The sequence below is a fragment of the Callithrix jacchus genome, chromosome 11 (assembly GCF_049354715.1).
Source record: "Callithrix jacchus isolate 240 chromosome 11, calJac240_pri, whole genome shotgun sequence".
Classification (NCBI taxonomy): Eukaryota; Metazoa; Chordata; class Mammalia; order Primates; family Cebidae; genus Callithrix; species Callithrix jacchus.
In genome coordinates this window covers 18,492,019-18,509,824 of record NC_133512.1, presented here as the reverse complement: position 1 = coordinate 18,509,824, position 17,806 = coordinate 18,492,019, and the positions used below count along the sequence as shown (strand labels likewise).

Sequence of the window (17,806 nt, the reverse complement as noted above, 5' to 3'; positions counted from 1 at the left end):
TCTGTCTTCTTACTATTACCAGTGAATTTTGTACCTTCAAGTAATTACTTATTGCTCATAAATGTCTGGTTTTTTTTCTGATTAAAGTACTCCCGTTAGCATTTCTTATAGGTCAGGTTTGAGAACTTCCCCAGCTTTTGTTTGGGGAAGTCTTTATTTCTCCTTTATGCCTGAAGGGTGTTTTTGCTGAATATGCTATTCAAGGGTAAAAGCATTCTTTCATTCAGCACTTTAATTATGTATACCACTCTCTCCTGGCCTGTGAGGTTTCCATTGAAAAGTCTGCTGCCAGACATACTGGAACTTCATTGTATGTTATTTGTTCCTTTTCTTTCCTGCTTTTAGGGCCCTTTCTTTATCCTTGACTTTTGGGAGTTTCATTATGAAATGCCTTGAGGTAGTGTTTGGGTTACATCCGCTTGGTGTCCTATAACCTTCTTTGAGTATTGGTAATTTTCTCTAGGTTTAAGATGTTCTCTGTCATTATCCCTTTCAATACATTGATAAATTTGACCTCAGAGAAAATATGAATGAATCTGATTTTAGGAAAAACAAAAAACTCTCTTGAATGACAAAAAAAGAGAAAATGAAAATAAATAAAGAAATAAAACACATACTCCTGAGGAGCAATGTAAATGAACTACAGTGAACTACTGTTCGTCACCTATGAGATTGGCAAAAGCCCAAAAGGTTGTTACTACACCCTTTTCACTTAATTGTGGGGCCCTTAAATGCATTGCTGAGCAAAATGCAAAGTGCCACCTTTATGGTGGTGAATTGGGCACTATCTAGACAAATTATACACACATTTAGGTTTTGACACAGAAATCCTACTTTAAAAATCTACCCCAAGACTCACTGTTAAAAATAGAAAGTGATTCATGTCTAAGGCTGTTTATTGTGGCATTATTTGTAACAACAGGAGGTGGAAGCAACGTTCATGCCTGTTGGGAGGGGATTGGTAGATGAAGCTATGGTACATGAAGATGGGGTATATCCACATGATTGAATACTATGAATCTGTGAAAGAAGGAAGAAATTTGTTATATTATTGATATGAGGTGTTATCTGGAGTATATTTTTTCCATTTTTAGAAATTAAGGGTGACTTTTCCTGTGAATCAAAGTAATAAGTAAGGCTTTGATATGATAGATTAATTAACTTATAAATAAGAACATACTGGGTTCCAAGCCCTAGGACAGTACAGCACTTAAAATAATAATGGCTCCCAGTGATAACCATGCCTGCAGCTTTCGTCCTGTCTGTCCTAGGCACTGTGCTTAGTTAAGTGAGATCATTTTATCTTCCTTATATGGACACAGAAAATGTCCAAATGCTAGAGGTCTATCTACTTATTTTTGTTGGATATGATACTCTCTTCAATTAAGGATGTTGGCGACATAACATTTCTTAAGAGCGCTCCGCCTTTGTTTCTAAATATTTCTTCCAAGCCATCGATCCTAGCCTGCACGTTTGATGCCATTGCTTGCTTAATCTCACCAGAAGAAAGGATCAAAGGAAGGCATGAATCACATCATCCTTCTGCTGCTTTCAATGTCCTCTATTTTAAGAGATTTCGCAACTCTTCCTTTTCTTAGTTACACTGTCTGGGCTGTGAGAGGCACTCCTTTTGTGCATATCCGGTGGTAAAATGTAACACTGATCCTTCCTTGTGAATTCCTTCCTTCCTTAGCCTAGCGCTTAGCTTAGCACAGCACTTAATACTTTACAAGAAAAATTGCAGTGAATATGGGTTTTATTGGTGCTCCCTCTGCTGGCTGTTTCTATGTCTTTGCGGAAACAATGTAACTGCTTCAGCTCCAACTAATAGCGAATCTCTGATGAGCACAGAGTCAGGAGCATTAGCCTGATGGAGGCTGAGTGCGGGCTTTAATCATTGGGGCATTAAAGCCCAGCTTTCAATTCCAGCCCAGCATGCAGAACCTGTCTTCACTTTCCTCATCTGTTACACAGTGACCACCTTGTAGTTTCCTGTTAGGGATTAGAAATTATGTAGCTCATCTGACACAGTAGAAAATGTTCTGAAATGGTGAGTAAACCTGACCGGAGTCTTCCAGAAAATATTTGCAGATATTATTATGTACTATTTTTTCTTGAGAAAATGTAAGTGGTTTATTATGTCTATAACTTGAAGAGTCTATGAAAATAGATTTGCGTGTTTTTTTTTTTTTTTCAAATACCCTAATGTAGATGGTCAACTATCTTCCCTGGAAAAGTTAGTACATTTCTTAGAAGCTGAAACATACTCTATTCCAAGATACATTTTCATTGTCTTAATCAAAGGGTGCTTGAATCATAGTAAATATTCTTATCTTTCAACTAACTTTAAATAGTTTTCCTGGAATTCTACAGTTTCCAGAGAACACTCCCTTCTGCATCTGTGAAGGAAAGTGTGCCTCAGGCTGTGAAACCCACTGGGTTTAACTGGACACCTGTGGGGATCTGGCTTAGTGGGGACATGGTCAGTATTGATTCAGCATGAAGCAGATTACACTGCAGTTAACGTCATTCCACACATCTGGACCCCAAGACAAAAGGAGGTCACATAGCTGATTGTGGATGCCGATTAGTGATGAGGTGTGGGTTAGCTCTCCGGTCTGTTTCCTAAGTCACACAAACAGCAGTGATAAAGTGTGCTTACGGATGAGACAAGGTACCTGAGTCAATCTGTAATTCAGCACACAAAAATGCAAAGGAAATTATTATTTCAGCCTGATGAAGTGCAAATGTTATGATGTAGGTTAAAGTGACCCAGGTTCTAATCCTGGTTCTGTTATTCACCAGGTTAATAGACAAGTCACAGCAGGCCTTTCTCTGAAGAATGAACTTTTGAAAGTAACTGGCCTTTTATGGGCCCTGCTGGTTTCTTGGTTTTTTTTTTTTAATCCAAATTCTATAAATTTGATCTATCTAAAGGTATTACCACATGCTTCATCAGATATCTCTGCATTGCTTGATACCATAAAGTTAAATTTCTTTTGGTTAAAGAGTTTTAAAAAATCACTGCCTCATAAAACAAGCAAACAACAAAATAAACCTGTCTGGAGACATTTTGTCCATTTGCCCTGTTGAGGCAGCGACAGAAATAGTGTGTCACTGTAGTGTCTCACAGATGGATGGAGCCAAGACTACATTTGAAGTGATTTCCATAGCAAAAGCCCTAACGAAATTTCCAGAATTCATGCTGAGTGGCATTGGTTTTGATGGAAGCCTCTGCAGAATCAGGGGCAGGCATTTACAGGGAAGCCACTAGTAAAATAATATATTCAGAAAAAGATATTAAAAGCGGCAGTGTAAAGTAAACTCCATAATTTCAGCTGCCCTGAGTCCCATGCTTAGGACAGCCTGCATTTCCACTGGCTGATCCAGGTCTCCAGGGGGTTACAGAGAATTTGCAGACGTTGTCTTCGCATGTATGGCATGGTGTTGCCACAGGGTGCCAGTGTTGTCACATGCACAGCAAGTCCCCGTGCGAGCTTTTCTCTGCCTGGGAAAGCTCAGATCTGTTGTTTTTGCAGTCTTCACCAGCTGAGAACAGGAAAATATTTCTTGGGAGCTGAGCCATATGCTTGTGATGCAGAATTAAGTTTTGTTATACATCAGTTGTATAGAGATATTTTTAAAATTTAGCTTGTACCTTTAGAAAATGCTTTGTATTCAAAATAAAATAAATTGCCTATGGCAGATTGTAAAAGGAGAATCACGTTGAGTGCCTGTAAATCTAACAGGGTTTCTTGTTGCATGTTCTCCTGAGCTTCTCTCAGTATATACATCTGCACTTTACATAAAGCCCGTGATATTGCACAGAGGTTTGCATATCCTTTAGAATTTGTCCTGGTTCCCGCGTAGTTCTTTTAAAGGCTGTATGGTCTTCCATGTAAAGGGAAGACATGGGTTTTGTTTTCGTTTGCTTGAATTTGGATTCTGACTTAATCACACACAGCTCTGAGACCTCTGAAAGCCTCATCTTTCCATGTGTACAGTGGGCGCATAATCACCAGCACCTAGCTTTCTTACGAGGATGAAATGAGATGGAATGAGTGCCAAGCACAGGAAGGAGCTCACAGCTACACTTAATGAAGGTTGGCTCGGCCCTGTTGCTCATCGCTTCTTTTCTCCGGTATAAATAATGTGAAACTCACCTTTATCCAAAAAGCCTTTTTTCATGTGGGAGGTTTTCTTTATGAAAGAGACCTGCAAAGGTATTAGTGAATCAAAGGATGTGACAACTACATGGAAGCACTGCATTGTTTCCCTCAATGACTGTCACCAACAACAAATAACAGTGCGTTATGGCCCCTCGGCTCTTCATTTCTGATTCAGAGCCTTGTGTATACAAAACTTCTATCGACTACTGGAAAGTAAATAGCTCTTAATATCTAGAAAATTCATTCTAAGGTTCTTTACATACCTGTTTGATCATTAAAAATAGGTCAGGCATGTTGGCTCATGCCTGTAATCCCAGCACTTTGGGAGATGGAGGTGGGTGGATCACCTGAGGTCAGAAGTTCGAGACCAGCCTGACCAACATGGCAAAACCCTGTCTCTACTAAAAATACAAAACTAGGTGAGTGTGGTGGCCATACCTGTAGTCCCAGCTGCTCAGGAGGCTGAGGCAGGAGAATTGCTTGAACCCAGGAGACAGAGGTTGCAGTGGGCCGAGATTGCACCATTGCACTCCAACCTGGGCGACAAGGGTGAAAGTCTCAAAACAACAAAAAAGTAGTTTAAAAAGTATTCTTATCATATGATCTCTAATGCAAACTCAGGAACTATCAGAGGAGGGTTTTGTTTTTAAAGCTTTGATGAATTTTTTTCCCAGAGCATTCGATTTGTGGAATAGTATACAAACAGATCTTGAAGAGCTTATAAACAGGGCCTAATGCCAGGACCAGTTCTCAGAGGGAAAAGAAGAAATGTGAATTTTTTACCACTTGGCTGAAAATGTGATGTTTGTACTGAGGTAGAAAATGTCCCTTTCAAATACCGATTTTCCTTACGTTCCCTAACACATGACTCTTATTTCCACTGTTGGTGTTTCCTTTCTGGGCTTCCCCTGCTTTTTGTCAGACAATATCAAACTGTAGAATCTCACTTGCCTGCACGTGGATTTACGCTGCTTCAGATACCAGAGAAGGTGAGAAGCAGAGCTCTCTGCCCTTCGGCATCCTTTCCTGTCTGGGAGATGACATCTCCGCCATCACAATTCTTCAGGCTAGAATCTTGGGGTCCTCTTTGCCCCCTTTTCTCTCCCCCCTCCACCTACAATCCTCATATCATCTTCCACCTTCAAGATGCATCCAGAATCCCACCACTTCGCACAGCCTGCCCTTGTCACCTGGCCCAGGCCTCCAGGCGCCTCCACTTCCCAGCACATGTGGCCTCCAAAGCCCCCTCCGCATCTCCCTGCTTTTCGCCCTGCAGTTCCCTGCAGTTTCCTGGGCGGCCGCCAGGTGAGCAGAGCCAGCAGGTGGGCTTGGCTCGGGGCTGCAGAGAGCCCGCAGCGCCGCCCCGCTACCCTCCTCTACGCACCTGACCGGCTCTTCGCGTCTCTTGATCCTGGTTCTTAAAAAAGGAAGTAGACTATAGACTGGGCGTCCCTCAAACTGGCAGCCCCGGGGTCTGCCCTTGGGGCAGCCGTTTCTCAGCTCGCCCGCCCGCGCCAACGCAGTCCCCGCGCTTCGCCTTCGATGTCCCCGCCCCGCGCTTTTCCTGACCCCGCCCCGCGCCTTCCTTGTTCCCCGCCCCATGCTGTGCCTTCCCTGTCCCCCGCCCCATGCTGTGCCTTCCCTGTCCCCCGCCCCAACGCCGCCCCAGGCTTGAGACGGCAGGGGGCACGCAGGCCAGTGCCCATTCCTGCAGCACGCTCATCGCGGTGTCATCAGATAAAAACGGCACGTTGCATTCGGAGTGAGTGTCTCCTCCGGACTTTTGCCGGCTTTCTGTTCCAGCTTCTCCCTGGAAAAGGGCAGGGGCAGGCAGTTTCCCAGCCTCCCGCCCCGCTCTGTCCCCAGTGGCACCTGCCCCAGAGTCTGCAGGTCCGCGCAGCCTGGGCCCCCAGATATGCGTCCTCCACCCTGGAGCCTGGGATCCTCCTAAACCCCTGCTGCTTCCTTATTCTCTCCTCTGTTAGCGCCACCTTTGCTTTCTCTTCCCGGGTTGTCACATTTTATTGATTTCTGCATCGTAAATGTGTCCCACGCGGACCTACAGTCCTTCCCTTTTCTTCTGCTGAGCGATGGTCACAGGCCGTGGACGCGTGTGAGTGAGGGGGGCTGCTGGGCTATACCCGCCGCCCTCCTATCCTGTAGGCTGGGATCCATTCTTTCAACATAAACTGTACCTTGAGAGTTCCTTCTCTTTTGGATTTTTGCATAGTACCAGTTCATAGTAGATTGCAGAGATAATAAACAGTCCCATACCAATCATCCACCATTAACAAATGCTCATGTGTGTTTAGCTACATTTGCTGCGTATCTTTTTTTTTTTTTTTTTTTAGGAGCCAAAGCACTTCTAATATATTTAACTTATAAACTCTACAGTTATCTATTAATAGCTGAGAAACCTGTGACCTATAACATCCGAAGTCAAAATTTAGAAGCCTGGTTTTTACTCTTACCCATAGTTCATTGTTCTACAATTTACTAAAATTACACATTTGCATAAAGTTTTAGTAAACAAAAAATAAGCTAGCAGAAGAAAAAAATGGACAAATAAACAGAAGAGTAATTATCATTTAATAGCGATCATACTCTTTTTAATCACATCTTATCGTTATGGCAATTTGAATCAAATTGACAAAACAATCTCTTTATGGAATTGATATAACCCATAAAACCACCATTTTCACTATTACGCATATTTAAAAAAACAAAAAATGTAATAAATCTTTGAAAATCTCTTAAAATAACTTTTTGTATTATGTCCAAAAAATATAAAGAACTCTCAAACCTCAATAATAAAAATTAAAGAATCCAGTTTAAAAATGGGCCAAAAACACAAACAGGCCTTTTGCCATAGAGAATATACAAATGGCAAATTCGCAGTTGAAAAATGTCAATGTCATTAGCCATTAGGATTATAAAAAAACATAAGATATCACTACATACTTATCAAAATGATAATAATTAAAGAAAAAACAGTGACAGTCTCACCTGCCAATAAGCAGAAAACCTGGATCACTCATGTATTGTTGGTGGCAATGTAAAATGACAGCACTTCTCTAGAAAGCAGTGTGAGTTGGTTTTTTGTTTTTTGTGTTTAACAAATTTAAACAGGCAACTGTTGCTGCGCATCTTCTTGTTAATGACTAAGAATCGCAGCAGACGCAGATGCCACCACCTCTCTAACAACATAACCGGCTCTCTCCTTCCTTCTCCAGAGCAGCAACCCTTTTGAAAGTTTTGTATTTTAAGAAATACAGTGAAAGGGTGTCTGTCCATAAACAATGCAGAGCGTATTTTACATGTTTTAACAATGTGTGTGATGATTTGCTGTTCTTTTATTTCAGTTGACAAAGAAAAATTTTATATCAAGGCATTGTGCAACAGCTAACTAAAGCTAATCACCATACCTACGACCTCACATACTTACACTTTTGTCGTGATAACATTGAAAGTCTACTGTTTTAGTAATTTTCAAGTATCTGATATATTATTAATCATAGCATCTTCTCCAGTAGACTTCCTGAAGTGATTATTTTCCGAAGTCTAAATTTTGACTTAGAAAATAAGAACAATGAATGTTGAGGGTAAAAAATGAGGAAAGAAAGAAGGAGAACAGAAAAGGGAGAAGAGATTAGAGTGCCTGCCTCCTCTAAAGTCCCTCATCACATCGACACTCACCTCCCCTAATCCCTTGCTCCGGGCACACTTTGACTGAGTCTGTCCCATAGGAGATATGGCAGACCAGGGGACACTGGGGACACACAGAGGAGCCAGGCCAAGCCCCTGCCCTCAGAAGACACCAAGGAACCTGTTGCCAGTGCTACTAAAAACTCCAAATGTGCTGGCATTACCTGAGGCCTTGTTTTTTTGAGACAGAGTCTTGCTGTGTCACCTAGGCGGCAGAGTCAGAGGGTTCGGCTCTCCTTGTGAGAAGGGAGAGGGAAGGTCTGTGCAGAGAAGGCAAAGCCTCAGCTAAGCTGCCAGTGCTGCATAGCTCCCGCTCTGAGAGGGGACTCCAGCATAGGGGCGCCTGTGCTACTAATTTAAATACAGAGTAGTTTAAGGGGGAGAGGGAGGAGAAGCGCTAAGAAATGAAAGTCCCCATTCTTCAGCAGTTCCATTTAGTGATTGAAAGTGCACGCTTAACTACTTCTCTCTCTCTCTCTCTCTGTGTGTGTGTGTGTGTGTGTGTAGGGTGGTTTTTATTGACTGCCCATTGGAAATGTGTCTAAAAATAGACTGAATAAATGACTAACTATGTCTCAATATTTGACCCTCCATCTGGGGTGAGAGGGATCAGAGAATTCTTTCATTTGCTTGGCTAAGAATGTTTTCAGTCCCAGATAAGATATTCTGGATCTATCATTATATGGTGAGCGTAACTCCTTCTAACGACAGCCTCCAATAAAGCTGACTAATTCTGGGTGATGCTTCCTGCTGGGTGATTCCTGGGGAACCTGATGTCTCCTTTGGAGGAGACACAGATGAGCCTTCAGGAAGGGACATTTCAGAGGTATCGGCCCTGAGCTTCAAACTGAGATAATGTGATAAACTGGGACAAGAATAACTACTGTCTTGACATCATGGGGAGATGAAAAAGGGAGAAAAAAGAAACAAGAAAAATAAAGGGTAAGAAAGGAATTATTTTGCCTTTTTGGGTTGAAAATTGTATGTGTGTGTGTGCAGAGTATTTTGATTGAACTACAAAAATAGACATTTGGTGATATTTTCTAAGTGGATTGTCTCTGATACTTGTTTTCTTTTATCATAATGAATGTCCTATATTGTCTGGATGATTTTCTAGCTTTATAGAAAAAACCACAAGCAAATTATAAATGCAGGTGTTGTGAAGCTTATTTCTTTGAAAATACAGTGGCTCACAGAGAAACCGATTCCCAGTTGCATTTGAATTTCCTTATCTCTCTGTGTTTTTCTTGGTTGCATGCAGATTGGCAGAAGTGAAGGTTGGCATTTTCATTACTGACGATGCAGGCTCCCTTCCATCGGAATCATCAGGATGGGACCTGAAGTACATGCTCAGGTCATTTCTAAATAATTCACGCCGTAGGCCTTAAGTAGTCCTGAGCAGATAACATTCCTGTGTTTAGGTTCCATCAAGTTTAAGTGTACTGACTTGGATACCACTCTGTTTAACACACACTACCGTAGGTGTAGAGCTTCTGAGTCTTCCTTCATTTATGGTCAGGGGAGAAACACAGAAATCTGGAGAAATGAAACCAAGGGTACATAGGAATCGTGCAGTCTTTCTGTTACCAGGTAATCCTCTTTATTGTCCTAAATATTGCGTATTTTATGACCCTGGCAAAGAGTGGCTTCTGACCCTGTCTTTGCAGGCATCTATTAATCATTAGTTTGGCTGTGTCCAAAACCATCTCTGCCTCTTCTTCCAGAGGTTCTCTTCTGACCTCAACATCCATTGCAGCTGAATTTTGTTTAAACATTGGAGTTAATTGGTAGCAAACAGGTGAAGTGACTTTAAGCTCTATGAAGAGCCATTTATTATTATTGTCGCTATGATTTCTGATTGTTCAACTGGTGCAGTGCCTAGAAACAAGAGTAGGAACTGAGATGTGTTCACTGAATGCATGCCTGCCTTGGTCAGAGTGTAGCTGATATGAATTGATCTCTGGCTCAGTTTAATACTTTATATCCCATGTTAGAGACAGCCGTCAGTAGTACAAGTGAAGGCTACACACAGAAAAAGAATTGGTGAATGCCAAAGCAGATGGCCTGGTTGCCTAGGACTCTCACTTTTGATGCAGAGATTTTGATTGATATTTTCCCCAGTGTAAATGGAAGAGGGAAATACTGAATTCTCTCCAGTGTTATGCAAAAATTGCCTATGCCCATTCCTCTCCTCTACCTGCTGACTCCACATCTATAGGTCAGGATTGGGATGTGTGCCAGTGACGCAGATCCTAATGACACCCATGGCCCAGCCATGGACTCTCAGAGAGGAGGGGAGCTGCCCACATCCCACTGAGAGTGATTAAACCCTAATGACACCCATGGCCCAGCCAGGGACTCTCAGAGAGGAGGGGAGCTGCCCACATCCCACTGGGAGTTATTAGTACAGAGGCTGATGAAGGAGAAGCCTCATTTTAATCCCTTTGCTGGGACATAATGGTATCTATTGTTTTATTGAAGTACAGTCAGGCCCCAAATCAGGATTTGTTGCCTCCATTGGAATCCCACCCACTCCCCTGGAACTGTGAGTGATGTCAGCTGTGTGCACCCTTCCTCTAAGCCTCTCAAAGCCCCTTTGTGCCGTGGCCCTCCATGCCCTGCCCATGTTCTCTGCCCCAGTTTGCACTTATAGCACATTGGTCTGTGCCTATTCTTATGGGGTCCAGCAGCCAGCCTTAGGCCTGTAGCTTAAAACCACCCTCATGGTTCCTCCTCTGGCTTCCTTCTATGTGGGGAGAATATGCATGGAACTCTGACTCCCTTGACTGTGGCCAGCATATTAGTAAAGATGGGCTAAGCTGCTCTTCCAAGGAAGTCCCCAGAATTCAGAAGCTTGGATTCAGAGGCTCTTGGTGATTCTCAGGGCACTTGGGAGGTTGCAGCCGCCAAGGATGGAGCACTCACTTTTCAGCAACACGGGCCTCCATGACGACTACGGCCATCTGCTTCTCCATCAGTTGGAGGGGGATGCCACTGAAGGACACATCCGTGAAGTCTCTACAGGCCAGTCTGGAAGTCACATGCACCTCCCATCCACTCCCATTTCATTGCTGAGAACTTAAGGACGTGGCTCCATATCACTGCAAAGAAGTCTGGGAAATAAAAGCGTTCAGCTGGCCACCGTGTGGCAGCGCTGGTGTTGAAATCACTGAACGCAAAGGTAGAGGTGCTGCCAAGCTGGCTGTCCTGACATTACCCACCAAGCAGGGCCAGAGACCCTGCGGCCTCCTTACCACAACAGCTTCCATGGTCTCTTGTCCCTGTTTCCTCGATGACAGGGAAGAGAAGCATGTAAAGAAGTCGTGTGAGTTCACTGGCTGTCAGCAATCATATTGCCCATCTACTTCATAAGAGAACCCTATCTATGAGATTACAGGCCACAGAGTATGCTGTTAACAGCAAACAGCAGTCATGATGAAATCAGCAATACAATTTAAATAACACATACTTGCAGGCAGCTTCTCGGTAGTGAAACATTAACATACAAGTGCATTGGGGATTATTACATTTATGGTTGCTTTTTAGCATAGAGTAGGGATGACTTCTTGTTTTTACTTTATTCTGGTAATTTAAAATTATTTGCTACCATCTTAATTATTAGCTAAACATCTTTAATTATCAGCAAGAATAATTAACTGGTAGCAATAAAGCAAAATTAACAGTATTATATTATTGAGAAACTAAGAGTCATAGCATTTCAAAGCCTAAGACCAACTTTTGTATGATGCCAGTGATACGCTAATAAAAAAGTATCTTTTCCTTACGCTGTAAGCTTGTCACCAGAGAGCACACATTTGATAAGATCTTTACAATCTCCCATGGCAGCTGGGACCCACAGAAGACAAAATTAGAATCCAGAGTAAATTCTAACTATGCATGAATTTAATCTGATGATATGCCATAGTGGGCTAGGGACAAGCAGCTCTTAGCCATATGTAAAAATGAATATCTTCATAATAAAGGATTATGGTTTGGTTCAGCTCATTGCTTGCCTGTCCAGAGGATTCTTGAGCTGGGGACCCTGGATGGCAGATCTGAGTTAGAGAATGTCTGGGCTGAACTGCCAGAGCATTCCCATTCAGGCATGAGAAAGAGAAATGCCCCCAAGACCATCGCCAGCCTCTATCCCGACAGCACCCTGAATCCACTGGGCAAATCATACAACAAGGGTGAGAAAAGATGCTGTTTTCAAGCCTTTTGTACTGTCAGTGAGTTTGTATATGAAACCACTTTTAATGTTGGAATTATTTTCTGCCTTTGCCAACTCTTCACAACAGAAAACATAGGTAGGAAGCAATGGAGAAAGCTTCCGGCAGTGGATTGAACTGAAGGAGAATAGCTGGGAAACCTTGAAAATATTAGTTAATAGCTTATTGCCATTTTTTTCTCTTGCGTTAGGTCTGGCAAATGTGTTAACAAAACAGGCTGGACAGAGATGGTTTCTGTAAAAATGCAGTCATCCCTGTAAACATAAATGTGGGTATCAGCAGGCTGGGGGGTTCATAAGGCTTAGGGGGATGGGACAGAAGTGAACCATGGTACCAACCAGCCTGGGTGACAGAGTGAGACGCCATCTCAAAAACAAAAAACAACACAAAACAAAAAGACATTCTGGGACAAATAATGAAATAATAAATTTAGAATTGGGTCAAATCCATGCAAGAGTAAGTCCACCAAACACTCTAGAAGCAATGAGAAAATCAGTTTATTTGCTTATTTTTGCAAGTGTACCAGCCAGTTTTAAAGCTGCTCAGAAAGTGGGAGATAAAATTGTAGACAAAGTGGGGATGGTGTTTTGCTTGCAGTGTGAAGACAGGTTCAGGAACACAGGGCACCTGGAGAAAGTGTGCCTGGGAGGAAGGTGGCAGCCTGGACACACCTGACTTTGACCGCAGGTGGGGAAGGCCCCACAGATGCCACCTCCTGCCCTTTTGGGAGAAGTGACACACCCCTGTGGGACTGAGAAAATGGGTGCCTTCAGCCCGCCAGCACTCATCAGGAGGTGACTCTGTTCATGAGGAGTGACAGACACTCGCACTTCACATTGCCTCCCAGAAACAGAGACAAAGTCAAGCCAAGCACAGAACAGTGGAGCTGAGGGGCCACCTGGGGAAGATAAATGCCTTTCAGGCTTGGAGTTTATAGCAAACCTTGACACAGAGAAGGTCTCAGGAACTTGGAAAACCACACCACCCAGAAATAGGATGTGTGGTTCCTGTATTAAAATTGGAATTGTGGGCTTGAGTGTTTAAAAGATGTGAGATTTTTTTTGTGGTGGGATGAAGTTACATATGTGTATGTCTGTTCACACACACGCAGAGTAGATGATAAGGGGCTTGGGCACACCTGGAGCAGTGGTTCTCCACGGGGGTGTCTGAACGGCAGCCCTGGCTTGCTCTGCTACAGCTGGCTGCCAGCACCCCACCTCCCTTCCTACACCTTCACCTGGCTCCGAAGGGGTACTCGGGGGTGGATCTCAGAGGAGGCCAGAAAGCCGGGAGCCATGGCAGGGAGGGATATGCATTTCCAGTTGGCAGGTTTCCCAGGAAAGGGAGCTAAGGAAATTCAAGAGTGAGTCACAGAAAGTCAAGAAATTTGGGAGCAAGTCAAGGGCGTTTATGGCGGACAGGCAGGGGAGGGACCAGGACAAGACCTTAGTGGCATGGAGAGCATCTATGGGCCAAGGCTTTAGAGGTCGCTGTGTCAGAGGGAAGATGGAGGGCAACAGGGCCCAGTGGGCCGCTGAAGGATACCTGCACTTGGGGAGAGGGAGACTTTGAATAGCACCTATAGTTTTGCTTAAAAGCCAGTAGAGTTGTGCCTTAGAAACCAACCAAAGGAGAATCTAACAGGAGCCGAGGTGGAGCGCCAGCTCTGAGAGAAAGACAAAGCGGGAAGATGAGGGGAAATGGGCCCCTTCCCTTCTGTAGCCCACCCCCCATCACTCCAGCTGCCTCCCACCTGCCCTGTGCACAAACGTGACCCATGTAAGGCTGAAGGACCTTTTTGTGAGTCAGGATAAGGAAGGGCTTAGTGGATGGCCATGGGCAGGTTCTCAGAGCGCTGGCTCCTAACTGTTCTCTAGGAAGCGGGAGGCCACATCCAGCCACCTGCAAGCTGGGGGCTGACACAGCCTGGAGGTCAAAGCTGCCTCAGGGCTGCTGAGTCCTGACTGGACTCTCAGAGGCAAGCCCTTCCCCTCTGCAGCACTTTCTGCTGTCCCTGTGCAGGGGCCCTGGCCTGGGGAATGCTTCCTGCTGGTTAATGAGCAGCCCCCCACTGGATCCCCATCACCAAGTCTGGAGCTGAGAGCATCACACCCCTCCTGGTGCCACCAGAGAATCAGCAGCTGTATCTGCTCTCCAACCTCCTAATGGATTGCGGCCCTCCTATTAGGTAACTTTTGTAGCTCTTGGATTTTCCTCGTGACTGCTCTGACTTGCTCACCTTGAGTTGGAAAGAAGCGAAGGAATACCCCGTATCCCTTGTGTCTCCCTCTCTGCACCACCTGCCTTTGGATGAGAAAATGCACAGCTTTCACCAGGCCTTCTTTCTAATTCTCCCTGGTTCCCAGAAATCTGAGCTCTTGCCCTCCCTGCATTCTGGCACCAGCAGCTCCACAGCAGTCGCCTTCCTCTATCCCCTCTTTTTATTTCCAACAAGAGATAATATCTCAATGGGAGAACAGAGGGGGCATGGCAGAAGAGCTACAGAGTCTGAGTCTTGCTGGAAAACAGGAAGGGCCGGGGCTAAATGACAAGATTACCAGGAGAACATCAGGGAAACTGCTGAGTGCTTTGAAGGTGAACGTCATGGGTGACGTTGAGATGCATATGCCCCGCAGCCCCTCCCTGCAGTCATGGGAACAGCCACTTGACTGGCTGTTGTGCTTTGCAGCAATTCTAAAAGGAGGTGGCGGGGAGTCCCCAGGAGGGGCTGATTCGTTATTTGCTAATTAATAATAATGTACCCAAATTTGTGAGTGATTTACTTGAACAAACAAAAGCCATTCAGTTTCACCTGGAAAAACATGATTATTCCCTCTCTGATATACTTTTTGGAGAGGACAGAAGGATGGAATTGCAGTTCTTGCACAGATGCTGCTCACAGAGGTTGGCACCTTGCACGTGAAATCCATGCATATGAAGTTACAGGTCTTGGGGCCAGTAGAAATATTGATGGCTGTTGCTTAAGGCTCTGTTCCTTAAGAGAGAAAAAAATGAGCCACCTCCAACCTGGGCAATGTGCTGTGATGGTCAGGAGCAGAGATCAGAGCGGTGGGGCCCAGCCTCGACTCCGAAACACAGATGCCTAATGGGAGCAAGCACCCAGAAAGATGCTCCACCTCATTCGCGGTGGGGGAAGTGCCGCTCAAAACCATAGTAAGACACTGCTTCACCCACACGAATGACAGCTCTTCAAACAAACTGAAAACAAGTGTTGGCCAGGATGCAGAGAAACTGGAACCCTTGTTCATTGCTGGTGAGAATGTAAAATGGTATAGCCACTGTGGAAAGCATTTTGGCTGTTCCTCAGCAAGTTAAACATAGGAATAACATATGATCCACAATTCTACTCCTAGGAATATACCCAAAAGAATTAAAAACAGGCTTGGCACGGTGGCTCACACTGTAATCCTAGCATTTTGTGAGGCCGAGGCGGGTGGATCACCTGAGGTCAGGAGTTCAAGACCATCCTGGCCAACATGGTGAAATCCTGTCTCTACTAAAAATACAAAAATTAGCTGGGCGTGGTGGCAGGCACCTGTGATCCCAGCTACTTGGGAGACTGAGGCAGAGGGTGCAGTGAGCCAAGATAGGACCACTGCACTCCAGCCTTGGCAACAAAAGTAAGACTCTTTCTCAAAAAAAAAAAAAAAATTAAAAACAAGTAAAACACATACACAAATGCTTATAGCAACTCTGTTCACAATAGCCAAAACTAGAAACCACACCAATACCCATGATTAGATGAGTGGATAAGAGCGTGCTACATACATCCAAAGGAGAAGCATTCAGCCTGAACAAGGAATGAAATACTGATACACGCTGTGGTGTGAGCAAACCTTGAAAACAATACGCGAAGTGAAAGAAACCAAACACAAAAGATCATCTATTTATATCGATTTTGTTTACATAAAATATATGGAACAGGTAAGTCCATTGAGTCAAAAAGCAAATTGGGGCTCGTCAGGGGCTGGGGTGAGGAAGGAGGATGGGGAGTGTCTTGAGTGTCTGCTTAATGGGTGCAAGCTCTCCTTTTGGGATGGTGAAGACATTCTGAAACTAGACAGTGTCTGGATGATAGTGTAAATGTACTTAACACCAGCAATTGTGTGCTTTAGGATGGCTAACATGGTTAATTTTACATTATTACACACATTTTACCGTCATAATTTAAAAAGGAAAACAAGCAATGCCGGGTCCTGCTTCAGGGTTTCGGATATGCGCAGATTGGGGTGCAGCCTGGGTGCGCACATCTGAACGCTCCTGTGCAGCTGAGTTTGAGAATCTCTGCCCCAGAGCCAGCCTGTCTGGCTCTACCACTTCCTAATGTGTGACCTTGGGCAAACACTAACTCACTGTGCCTGAGTTTCCTTCGCTGTGAAATGGGGACCATGTAATTACCTCCCTCACAGAGCTAGTACTGGGGTCAAGTGGGTTAATATGTGTAAAATACATGCCTGCACACGAATCTATCACCATTTTCCAAGCCTGGAGCTTAGATTTCCTCCCTAACCGGCTTAGTTGCTCTCTTTGCACCAGGCAGTTGTCAGCCCAGATGCCACCCAGGTGGAGAGACCACACTTCTGCTAGCCCGGGACAGTCCCAGCAATGCTCATGTCACTGCATTCTTTCCCACCAGACTTCCTTTAGGTCACTTGAAACAACAGTTCGGTCTTGCATAATAAAGTATGTGGCTACCGTCTTAACCCGCTTCTACAGCATGCTGCGTATAGTAGTGATGAACTGGGAAGTGCCTGAGCAGATTAGGGAGGGCAGCGTTATAAACAGTGCGTGAGAGAGTTAGTCTCCCTTCCAGAAGAGAGGCTCTTCAACCACACAGCTACTTTTCCTGCTTCTTAAATAATAAATCCTACTTTTCTTGGAAAGAAATTTTGCCAGGGAGGAAATCTAATCAGCTTATTTCCTCCACCTCGTGACTCAGTAACCTGTAGTTACAGAGAAGCCTTCCTGATTGGATACACATTTTAGAAACAGTCACATTTACTGCACACGATTGTTCCCTTTTCTGTTTTGTTTCTGTGTCCTGTAGCGGTGCCATTTCGATCAGGACTCAAACCTGCCCATGTACATTTACAGCCGAGTTTCCCATTTCCTTTCCTGGTCTAGTCCACAGTATTCATAAAATGCTCATGATCCACTTAGAATGAAATACTTGGAGAAATCCATTTATCTGAAGGAGGGCTACACATAAAGTATCACTCTTGACGAGGTATGGAAAAGTGAACTTATAAGTCAGCGTCACCACATAAATTATGGGTATGTATTTGAAAGGGAAAAACATTCCCTTTTTCATTAGGATTGTATTATTTATATAAATTGGAACCTCATTTTCCCCTGAAACTGGAATTTGCCTTAGCTGAAATCTTGCATCTGACCACAAACAGTCACACACACACACACGCACACGCACACGCACGCAGGTTGAGGCATGCCTGATGCACACCCTTTCCCCAATCGCCTTCTCTGCTGCTACCAAGCCCCCACCCCTTGCTTCGTAACCTTCTCTTACCGTATTTTTCCCCTTTGATGCTCTTCCTCTTCCTCTTCTTCCTCCATCTGCCCTGGTGAGGTTTGCACCATCACTGTGTCTGCTTCCTCGCCCTGGCTCAGCTGGAGATGAGCTTCTGTGGTCTGCTGTGGCCAGTCTCACAGGATCCTGCCTGC

General features: G+C 44.3%; 1 protein-coding gene and 1 long non-coding RNA gene across 44 annotated transcripts in view; one reads left to right on the top strand and one right to left on the bottom strand.

Moving 5' to 3' along the window:
• COBL (cordon-bleu WH2 repeat protein) overlaps positions 1–17,806 on the top strand; it is a 288,078-nt gene that overhangs the window by 146,800 nt on the left and 123,472 nt on the right. The gene's annotated exons all lie outside the window — the stretch shown is intronic.
• LOC108592824 (uncharacterized) overlaps positions 1–17,806 on the bottom strand; it is a 41,508-nt gene that overhangs the window by 22,449 nt on the left and 1,253 nt on the right. For 3 of the 9 annotated variants that reach the window (XR_013523875.1, XR_013523876.1, XR_013523874.1), the window contains exon 1: positions 1–5,704. This exon is cut by the window's left edge. This is a non-coding gene — a long non-coding RNA (uncharacterized LOC108592824). The other 6 variants (XR_013523872.1, XR_004727863.3, XR_013523873.1 and 3 more) reach the window with 6 other exon arrangements.